Below are 11,714 nucleotides of genomic sequence, written 5' to 3'. Positions count from 1 at the left end.
TGGGACAACTGCTATGGCTGGTGGCATTCTTCACTAAACACAGTGCAGCATTCCGGTCCCTCTACGCCAGAGCGCGTACGAGTGCACCGCAGCGCATCTCTGCTCTTCCGTGATCTCCCGCGACATCTGCAAACGCCTGAAGGAAAAGAGGAACCCAGAGCTCCCTTGTTTTTTAGTGTCCCTACCACGTTCCTCCCAAAATTCATTCCACTATCCTAAAGAGGGAAACGCTTTCTGTAATTTAAATGACATTCTTTCGGTATCATTTAGACTTGGCTTCCCTACTGTGACTTCCGCTGTCCATAAAACTCGACTAAAGGGCATCTCGGAAGAAAAAAATTTTTAACAATAACAAAATGTTAGTGTTTAAAAAGATGAGGCTACATAGTAGCTGGGGATTAAAAATTAAGATTAAGATATCACGTTAAGGACACCAAACGACTCTTCAATGCAAACAGAACTTAAAAAAAAAAAACTGCCTGCACAATTAGAGCTGCATGCACCTAAATCAAATCTCCCTTCCAACGGTTTAAAGTATCAGAGTTCGTTCCCCTCCCCCGCCCCACACGTGCTCAAAGTAAGTTATCTAAAACCCAATATTGCCACGAGAGACCTCCGGGGCGCATTAAGAGGTACATCTCCTGGAAGCAGAGAAATGGCATCATGACCCCTGCGGTTGATGCAGATTGCAGTGCGGAGACTGTTCGAGAGAAACCAGAGAACCCACCGTAAAAAGCTTTAACAGTGGAAATCGACAAAAGATGGGAAATTACTTTGAAAGCCTGGGAGGTTGTCCCCATGGCCAACCGAAGGGACTCATCAGGACTGACTTTTGCCCCGACTCCAAGAAGAGAAACAGAAAGAAAGCGACCGGCGAGCCCCGCTGCGCAGTGCGCACTGCGGCCGGAAAGCGCAGGGCTGGCGCCCGCCAGACTCAAAACGTGCTCCGCTGCCGCAGCGCGCGGGGCCGCGCGCCCTGCTCCGCGCGACTCCGCGCGACTCCGCGCGACTCCGCGCTCCGGGTTTCCGCGGTCACCAGCACCGCGCGGGAGAGCCGGGCCAGGAGGGGAACCTCGGCGACCTGTGTCCCAGGAGTCCCGAGAGCGTTCTTCCCCTCCGCTCCACCTTCCCGAGGCGTCTGGCCCAGGGAAGCACGTTCCCGGCCTCTGGGCCCGCCAGGCTGGCACTGGGCGAGAGGTCGCGACTTCAGCGTCACCACTCGAGGCCCTCACCTAGCTCGAGCTTTCGATTGCCACAGACTCGTGAAGCAGAGTTTCTCCTGGTCTTTGCTTAAGTAGCGTCAGGTTCTTCCAAGCTGGTCACCCACCCCGCGGGAGCAGCTTTTTCATGGCAGCAGAGATTTGTCAGCTTAGAGCCCTTTTGCCACGGGAAATGCTCTTGGTGTCCTCAGAACCGAAAGGTTAGCTCTGCAGTTTCACTGGACGTGAAGAGGTGTGCGAAGGCGGGGGACGAGTTGTAAAGCTCTGCTTAAGGAGAACATTGATCTTCTCCGCCCTTCCAGAACTTCCCTTTCTTGGAAATAAAATTCCCACCTGAAAGTAAACCCCAGGGGGGGTTTTGCTCACTGCATTACCTTCAAAGCACAGAACAGTGCCTAACAGTCAGCAGATGGGTGGTCAATGAATAATTGTTGCATGAATGAAAGTACAGACAGACATACTTGAGGAAACTGAGCAGGCTGGGAATATCTGTGAATTCCTGTTTTCCTGGTAGGGAAGAGACCAAACATTTACTGGAAACTACTCTTTGCCAAGTCTTCTAGGCTTTGGCAGGCCAGTGGGGAGCTGAGGAGGGCTGGCAAACGTTTGCGACGTTAAAAGACACAAAAGAGGGTTTTATTAGATCGCTAGTTCAAGCCCTCAACCCTGGATTCCAAGGATGGTCCTCCGTCCCTCGCTCCTCCGTCCCAGCCTCACTCAAAGCCTAGTCAATAAGCATTTATTAAGCGGATACAGAAGGCGCTCATTAAATGTTTGCTGATGGTTGTCATGATTTGCCCAAGGTCACACAGTGCAAGAAGCCTAGGACCTCGCTCCTTTATACACACATTTCTCCAATGCCCTTCTGAGCCAATCCTGAGCGTTGGGATACTACGGGCCCGGCCCTGAGTACCCCCAACATAAGACCCTTGGATGAAACGGAGGGTTCCTTCACAGGGAGCCGGGTAGATAGGCTCGCAGCTTGCTGGGACACTTCCTTCTGGGAAAGGAATTTCGGCAGTTTTGTCCTTCACCTTACAGTCTGACAAAGGGTGGGCCTGAGGTCCTCCAGGTCTGCTCGCGGCGGGAAAAGCAGGCTCACGTGCCGCTCTGGCCTCAGCCTCCACCACCAGACTCAGTAACCATGGGTCCTGCTGAAGCCAAGTCACCCGCCCTCGCGCCCGTCCAGGTGTGGCTGCTCTAGTAGCCAGGCTCCCTTTTCCTATCTACTTTCCTTTTGAGTTTCTGCTAAAATCTGGAGACATGGAATCCACCCGCGGAAACTCCGAGCCCCTTCAACTGAGCATGCGCCAATGCCAGGCTGCTTCTGGTCACCGGCTCCCGAGCTCTCCAAGGCTGGGGCTGCGGAGCTGAAGGAGGCGGGGGAGGCGAACCGGGAACTGGTGCCTGGCGAGGCGGCGGCTCGCGCGCCTGCGCATCCAGCTCCAGCGACCCCAGGTTTTCTATGGGATTCCCAATCTGCAGCAGAGACTTACCGGAGCGTGTTGCGGCGGCGGCTGGGCTTAAAAGGCGCGATCCAAAAGGGATTTAAGCAGCCTAGAGCTCCAGAGGGGGGGAAAAAAAGAGCGCGGGAGAACCACGCACAGAGACGGCTTAACCGTTTATCCGAATCAAATCTATAGAGAGAGAACTATTGAGTTTTATCGTTTTCGTTAAGTGGCCGAGCGCAGCGCTATAACTGTAAGTGGAAAATACAATCTTCGTTGCATTTCCGCATGTGTAGTGCAGCCAATTGTCTGGGAGATGCTTTGGCTATTGTCACATACTTTGCATAGATGCGTCTATATGCATGGTGACAGTTGCTTTGGTTAATGCTGGGGATTTGAATGTGCTGTTAGTCCACGGGGGACCTTTTGGAATAATGGGGGGAGGAGGGAATATTTATATGCGGCGTGTTTGGGGGGTTGTCTAAGGCTAGATTTAAGAAAGATGAAACAGAGGTGCATTTTTAGTTTACGTCTATAGGAGGATTTCCTTACAGAGATTTAAGTTAACTAATTGACCGATCGTGAAGTTTTCTGGTTGCTGATAAAACTATGGAGCGGTTGCAGGCAAGTGCCAACCTGTCATTCGTGGGGCTGGTGCACCATTTTTTCTCACCGTGGAAGAGCAGTGAAGGTGTTTGCTAAGTAAAACTGAGTGAACGAGATGGTGTGGAAACCGGGGTTGGTTTCCAAGCGGGATATTAGTGTTTAGAACCACGGAGCTAGGCGCAAAATAAGCATATTTTTCACAGTATTGAGAAAGGAGTAGATAATTTTTCGTTTTTGATTTCTCGTCACGGTGGCGAATGGAAAGGTATTCAGAAAAAGGGAAGATATTCAGCAGCACAGTCGGCCGTCTATTTTGGACGGAGTCTGAGATACAGAGCGTCTGAATGGGGAGTCAGACCCAAACTAGTTTCCTACCTTTGCATCCCGTCTTCGCGTTCCAGAATGCGGGGTTGAGAAATGTGAACCCAGACGTGTGACATTTGGTTGTGTTTCTTTAAAGGAGAAAAGGTCGTTTTGTGTTTTGAGTGAAAATGTGCTCTTCCTTGCCCAGAAACGGAAGGAGGGTCTTGGCAAGGTCAACCCCACTGTGGAAATCTGAGGTGCCGGAGAATGGGGGAGGGGGCGGCTGGAGAAAATGGTGATGCTGCCCGCAAATGCTGCACGGATCAGCGCCCTGTGAGAGTAGGAATCCATTTTTCTAGAGTTGCCCTCCTGTCCATATTTTGGGAACTAAAATAAAATGGGAATGCTGTGGGTGTAGAAAACACAAGTGAATACTATCTGTTTGTCACATCCCACTTTAAGACGAGAGGAGCAAGGGAGTTGTATTTCTACATATTCATTTTTTTTTAATTTAAAAGAAATTTCAGATTGAGACAAATTAAATATGAAGCTCTTGTGAAAACACATTTTATCTGCACTACCATCTAAAGTGTGTACGTGTGTGAGTGGTGGGGAGTGGGTTCTGCATCAGTGAACACCTCACTCATGAGTGCACACACATTAAGCTTGGGTGTCTAACAAGCCCAGAAAACGCTGCACTGAAGCAGGTTGGCAGAATGGCATGAGGCAGGCAGATGGGAGAAAAGCATGGCCAGTGAGTGCTGGATTTCCATGGAAAAAGCAGATAGAATTTCATGGATGAAATGAAATAAATTTTCCCCCAAACGGTGTAGATCATTAGAGGGTTCTTTGGCCCTTTAGTCAGTGCAAGTATCTGGAACCCCTCAAAGGAATTAATCATTTATTTAAGATTAAATAATTTATTTTTAGATGAAATTCGAATTAGAAAATTCGAGAATATCTTCTCCTTGGAAACTCAAAATATAAATCATACTGCCTTCTCTGTTCCTCCTTTCCTTACTCCAGGCCAGAAGGACCAATCATTTGTCACAATTGAGCCATATCTCTTGTCACCATTGAGCGTTGGAATCAGCTCCGTGAGTGGTGCAGGTGTTGCACTGCATTGGTAAATGCGTGGTAAAGGGTGAAGGGGGAATGTGACATTAACGCTCATAGATGTTTGGTCTCAGATACTTTGGTCCCAGGCTGACAGTTACAGAGGGGCACATCCGGCAGAGCCCTCTGAAAGCATCTCATCCAAAACCTCTTGTTTTACAGATGAGGAATTGAGGCCCAAAGCTGTGAGCTAGGAAAAAGTCAATTAACTTCTAGTCTATGGAATAAACAACTAAAAAGTAATGTTGGGTGGAAATGTTCCCTCGTCTCTCCACTTTTAGCATCCTTACTGCCATTGCTGAAATCTTCAAATAAATAATTCTCTGCTCCCAGCACATCTTTCGAGAGGTTCCCAAGAATTCCTTTTAACACCATAGCACTTCTCAGCCTCTCCTTCATTGTAAGTTCTCTTTCTATCTCTTTCCCATATTGCCTCTCACCTCGAATAGACCCACTTCATTACAAGTTCAGTCTGGCCTTCCTGGCCTCCTCTGAATCTCAGTCAATTTCTTCAGAATCCTTGGAGTTTTTCGAGACAACTGGCTAACCAGTCAGAATCATCAGCTCCTGTCTGAGGATCGCCCGGGCCCACCTCTATCCCCTCCATGCTTTATTCCCAGAATTCTTCAGGGAATCCAGCCTTCAGGGACACTGCAGGTGCCAAGCTCATTCTTCTACCGTCTTGTGTCCCTCTAAACAGCTACAGCTCCAGGGATTGGGACCTTGTGGAGTGAGAAAGCTGTAGTGTAAACACACTGTGGGCTCTGCCAGCTCATCTCTGGCTCCTAGAAGGCAGAACCCAAATCCAGGATGCCTGTCTCTGGCTTTCAGGGAAATCCTCCAGATGAAGCCACCTGCGGAGAAAGGGAGGGGTGAGGGTAGGAAGACTGAGGGAAGAATGCTTGACTGGTTCAATCAGACAGGGCATTATAGAGGCAGCAGTGCAGCGCTGAAAACCTTCAAAGCCTTTAAAGCGCGGTGGCACAGCTCTACTTACACAGCTTTCTGGGTCTTGCTGGACAGAGATTGCAACGCAGGCAGTAATACCTGCCTAATGGGCCCTTCTTTTCTTTCCTCCTTTCTCCTTTTCCTTCACTAGCTCTCTCTATCTCTCCCTTTCTTTCATTAAAATTTCCTGAGTGCCTATCCCTTAACGCTCTAGGCTTTTCAGAGATAATCCAGGCCTTCCTATTCCTTCTCCAAAAATGTAATCTCCCAAGCACTCAGAAAGATAACCAAAACCATTCCACATGTCTCCTTGAGGGAAATGCCAGGAATTCTTACCTGAAAAAGCTGAGGCTTTAGGGCAGGCTTGAGAAAGATAGGGTCTGAGTCTTTCTTATTTGCAAGAGTAGCTGATACCCTTGGAAGTTGTTGAGGAAGCTGAGGAAGCAAGTGGTGAGTATCTCAACATATTCACTAATTAACGTTCTAATTTAACCCCTCCCCGTATGGTAAACTGTTAGTGAATTGGGATGAGGTCTGTCTTGGATAGAGTCTGTCACTAACGAATGTTCTTGGATCAGATGTCACCTGGTCTTGCTATCCCATTCCAAAAAACGGGCATGTCCAGGCTTTTCTGAATACCAGGTACCCTCCTGCAGACAGCAGAGACTTGTAGCTGCCGAGGGCCCTGCTCTGTTTTGCTAGGCTCTGAATCTCATGCCATAGTAGGATAACTCGATTAGAAATGCTGCCCTGGGCAAGCTATAGGTTTCCTATTTGGGTTGCATGTAGGTATGGATTCCAAACATTGCTCAGGAGCTCCATGAAGAGTTTCACGGAATGACAGTAGAACATCAGTATCGAAAGCATGATTTCCTAATTTATAAGAGCAATATATTTTAATGTCATTCTAAAGGTCTTTTTCTTTGGACTCAGTGATATCTATGCTCCTAAGATTAGTGATTATTTAGGAAGTTAGGTAGATACTTCTTACAGAAGGAATCACATTCATATAATCTAAGGCTGAAATTGACAATGTCAGTTTTAGTTACATCTAGTAGATATAAGTATGTTAATTTTCGTAAGCATCAAATGATACAGAGATAAATTAATAAGTAATTGATATTTCTACTGGTTCAGTGGTTAATCCACGTAATTAATAGAGTATATGAGCTGGATGTGATCGAATACATAAAAAATGTAGTATATTAAGGAGGATTTTTATCTTAAAGATGTACCTACACTATGAAAGCACAGTCCATGAGGACAGAGATTTTAATGACCTTTTTCATATTTCAAAAACATCTGTACGATGTCTTTTATATTAGAAACTCTATATTTATCAATTAAATATTTTTAACAAGAATCAGTTGTATGCACCTTGTTAATGATACCAAGAAATAAATCATTTCTACTGAAAGCATGTGCACAATTAACGTTGCTTTAAATATCTTCATGTTACTAAAAAGAGAACTAGACTAAAGGTTATTTTATAATTTAACTTCAGTAAGGATATAAAAGCACTATGTTAATACCTTTAAGAGTGCTTTTTAAGCCACTCATAAGAGCATCCTCCCTTTTACCTCTTACTAAGTAAAAACATAAGTTATTTTTACCTATTGTCAAGAGTTGATATTAATAATTCAAAGAAGGAATGTAAACCTAGATATGGTAGGTAGCTATGTGTTCCACTTAAATATCACAGGTCTCTTGAGCTGTGGAATTATTTTAACATGTTCACACAGCTAAAGGACCACAACACTGCATTTGCATTCCTCATTTACAGTTTGTTTCTAAAGACGACTTATACTCTCTTAAGTGAATCAAAATAGTCTGAGTTGCTCACAGCTTGATTCATTGAGAACTTCACAAATGGAGACCTCGGGGTGCTTTAGAAACTACTTAATGAATGAAACAGAAATGGAATAGCAAATTACTGAAGAATCCTCAAAGACGTTTGACACTTTAATAATAAGGTACCTGTGAATACATTAAAGAGATGTTCTATACCCTGATCAGCTAACTTAAAGCATGCAAGTCAGATAATTTGCCATGATTCTTAGGCTTTCTCTGGATTTCTCCACTGCCTTACTTCACCGCAGTTCTCACACAGATGACCTGCTGTGTATCCATCAATTGTTTATTTTTTTACAAGACAACATACTGGATGTCATTTTCAGGTGAACAATATTTCCTTTTGTTCTAAATTACAATTAAGACTTGGAGTACTCTCATTCACCAAATGGCCTTTAAGCTTAATATATCTAATACAATAACTGCTTAACTTTTTGTAGAAAGCAGGTCTCTCTTAATTAAAAAAGATTTCATTTTTATGAAGTGTTGCTCATAAAAGGCAAAATTAACAAATTGGTTAAATTTGCTTACAATTGTTATATAGCTATGGAATGAATCTTATTTTTCTTTATTCTTGCTCATATAGGGACTTTTCTGAAAATAGAAAGCTGTCACTTTAAATGTACTTTTTTCTCCTCTCTTTGGATCTTGTTTATTTTCTCTTAGGCTTTGAAAGATTGTGAACCTTGGAGAAGCTGAATGTAAATAGATATTTTGCAAGTTAATTAACATGTTAATACATGTTAAATGTGCTTTGGAGCCTAGGTGAATTTTTTCTAATTTAAACAAGTAGACCCTAATATTTCTGTGGTTTCATATTTCAGAATGTTTATTGCAGTTGAAAACTTCTTAAAATAGTAGACTCTGGTTCTACAGGAGTCTCTGGTATTTTATATTTTGCATCGATTTTTTAAATTTGTAATTAGTATATTTATTTCTTATTTCTTGAAACCCAATCTTAAATTATTAGTGAAATATCCCATTGGAGGCCTATTAAGGATTATCAGTAGAGTTGACATGCTTAATAATATATTTTGTTTTTACTATATTAAATAGTACTGTACAAGTCTGACTCAATTAGCAAATTCCGTTTATTGGAATTCTGGCATTTGATGCCATAAGTTAATGGAAGACTATCAATTTCCTTTCTTGTAGAAATTCCAATGTTTTTGAAATTTATACACAAAGGTCTTGTTGTTTCCTTTCTTGCTCATAGGAGCAATTTTGTGAAAAATAAAAAAGAAATTGTGAAATAAGTTTAAATTCTATACAGAATTGTTCATTTTTCTTTTAAATGTTTATAAAGGCATTCTTTCTTCAAAGTAAGATAACAACCATTCGTTTAATCTTTTCTCATTTTTAGTTTGTGAATGGGAAAATTCTTCAGACCTTTCAACTGGCTCAAAGACATGAAAAGAAATGTAAACAAGACTTTCCAAACTGGATATAACTTAGAAAAAAACTCCAGTTCCATAGTTTATTTGATCTATGACCTTGAATAAGTTATTTAACCCCTCAGCCTCAGTTTCCATTTAAAATAGTAGTTCACAGGATTCTTGAACAGAAAATAGAAGACTATATATGTAAAGAATGTAATATTGGAAATGTGCAATAAATGATAGTAATTATCATCATCAGCCCTTTCATGAGAAATCAGTGGTTCGTAAACCACTTTAGTCTCTGAATTATTAGTAATCCCATTCACAGTGGAACCTCTGAATAAGAGATTGAGCTATTAAGAGCAGTGAACAGTATGCAGTGCTTAACCTACCTTATAAAACAAGTATCTATTGAGTATATGTGCCAAGCACTGTGTAGTCACTGTAGAATCAACAGTAAATAAAACATAATCCCAAGTAAATCAGATGAAACAAAAAGTTGGTATAGATGTACAGAGAAATTCCAGAAGAAATACCTACACTGAGTTCTCAAATGTCCCATTTCTCATTATTTAAATGCATCTTCTTTTCCATTTTACCTTTTCTTTACCATCATTATCCTACCGTGTAAATTGGGATATGGAACAACAGGATATGGAACTAAGAGGACAGTGTTAAGTTTGTTTCCTTAGTGAATACATTTTAAGGTCATCTATTCATTATTTTTCAATGTAGCTAAATAACGTGGCCCTTGTCTCCCACCCAAGCCTCCACGTGGGTCGCTTAACTTCAATAAAAACATGTCAAGATCCCTGACTTTTGGTTTAAATACTGTACTTACAATACTTCTATCCTTTAATACCTTCCAAAAAATGGGATTGCTATCTGATATACTCTCCCCTAGATCCCTTATTATTCCAACCAATTTCGTGACCAATCTTTAATGTTTATCTGTGGAAGGACTCTATGATCTACTCCTTTATTCTTTTCTCCCAGGGCTTTTATGATAAGGAAAATATACCTCCTAACTTCTCTTTCCTACTGCACTGAAAACTTATTTCCAGCTCCCTACACACACACACACACACACACACACACACACACACACACACACACACACACTTGCGGAGTCCAAAATGGCCTTACTATCCTATCTTTGGCTCTTCTAAGAGCCTTTTCACTTCTAAGCTTTTTCTCCCTTTTCTTCCTATTTGCTGCCCCTTTTGCTAGGGGATTTCAAGTGTGTTTCTTATCTGCGATTAAAAAGGAGCATTCTTTTTGAAGTCTATAAAAATTATACCTGAATTCTGAGGTTCTTTTGTGTAGTAAGAGTCTCGGATGATTCACAGAATTGGCTAGAACTTTTCATTCTAATTGACTCGGAGGCTTATTTTCTCACCTGTGAAATGGGGAGAATATATTTACCTTATAGAATGTCGAAGACCATATAGAAATACACCATCTAAAAGAGCTTAGCAGGTGGTAAATACTTCTTCCCTCTCCAGACCTCTACCCTCCCTCCGGTTCATCCTCCTCAATCTGCATTTCACCATTTCTCCTGGTCTCCTGTTCAAAGTATTCTGCTTTTTCCAAGCATATTTGTCCTAATTTTCTGGTAGTTAAATAATAACTAATACACACACATCCCAGGTAGCATGGTGAGTGTGGTCTTAGAAAAGGTATACTAACTGAATCAATGCCCTAGCTTAGACCTGTCTCCCTACATCTGTTTGGAAAAGCTCTTTCTTCCATTTATTTAAGACTTGCCTCCTACTAAAGTTCTCAAAGCTGCTAATGACTAACATTCGGTTGATGAACAATCCTCCCTGACTCCAGTGATTTATAGAACTCTTCATAAATAATGTCCGAGGACATCTGCCAGCCTGTGACTGTCTTCCGGCCTTTATCCTCTCTCTCCTTTACCTTTTCCTTTGAAGTAGCTTCAGTGCCTGTGAAACATTTTGATGACACACTTATTTAATTTCTTTGTGACAGGTCTAGCGCTATCACATATCCATGGTCCATCATACAAATGTTGATCAAATAACACCAAATACATGGCACAAAAGGAGGCCATGGTGGTGCACACAATCCGCAATCCATGTTGCATAACACATCCAAGTCAGGATTAGCCTGTCAGCCTTCATTTGTTGAGTGTTTGTAGAAGTGTGCACTGGTGTGTATTGGCTAAGAGCAGAGAACGGATCTCAGCTGGGTGATGGAGAGATGCACATACGTACAGATATATGCATACATATATACATGATATGTAAACAATAAGTTCAGTGTGCTAGCATAGTTTTACATTTTTTTAAGAAAATCGTTAAAAGCAAACAGCTGTATTAACAAATCAGCGCTTATGAGACAGCGTTAAAAAGAAGGCCTATTGAAAGTTTTCTCATTCTAGAAGAAGTGACACAGTTGGAAGGGAGAGAGTGGTCAAGTTCGATGGTAAGGATATTTTAGACTTTGTTTCTTTAAAGAAAGATTTCCAAGGCACTCATATTTATTTCCCCTCAAAGACTTTTGCGGAAACATTTCTGAGGGAAATGGTGCTTCCTATACCCATTCTTAGATATTCCTCCATGCACATTTTCATATTAATCATAAGTCTGAGCGGTCCTGTTGTAAAGACCTCAGTATTTATTTAGCTTTGCTTAATCTTATGTTTCCAATGTTTGTTCAGGGAACTTATGTTAAAAAATAGTTCTTACTGTCTCATTGTAGTTCTGAAGAATCTAGTTGGAAAAGCTGCTTTAGAAGGACCAAAGCTGAACTACATAATGAAAAGTACATAAAATTGGGAGTCATTGCATGTGTTTTAGGCATCACAGCTGGGCTGT

At 42.2% G+C, this 11,714-nt stretch overlaps 1 protein-coding gene across 1 annotated transcript in view; it reads left to right on the top strand.

Annotated features, from left to right (window-relative positions):
• The first annotated feature begins 2,634 nt into the window (after nt 1-2,634).
• The window catches only part of VSNL1 (visinin like 1), an 82,481-nt gene continuing 73,401 nt past the window's right edge, over nt 2,635-11,714 (top strand). The window contains exon 1 of the mRNA XM_039887807.1: nt 2,635-2,921. The gene's annotated coding sequence lies outside the window, so the exon portion shown is untranslated. The remainder of the gene's footprint in view (nt 2,922-11,714) is intronic.

The sequence above is a fragment of the Pteropus medius genome, unplaced genomic scaffold (genome assembly GCF_902729225.1).
Source record: "Pteropus medius unplaced genomic scaffold, Ma_sr-lr_union100, whole genome shotgun sequence".
Taxonomy (NCBI): Eukaryota; Metazoa; Chordata; class Mammalia; order Chiroptera; family Pteropodidae; genus Pteropus; species Pteropus medius.
The sequence above is the reverse complement of the archived record's forward strand: the minus strand, read 5'-3'. Positions and strand labels throughout refer to the sequence as shown.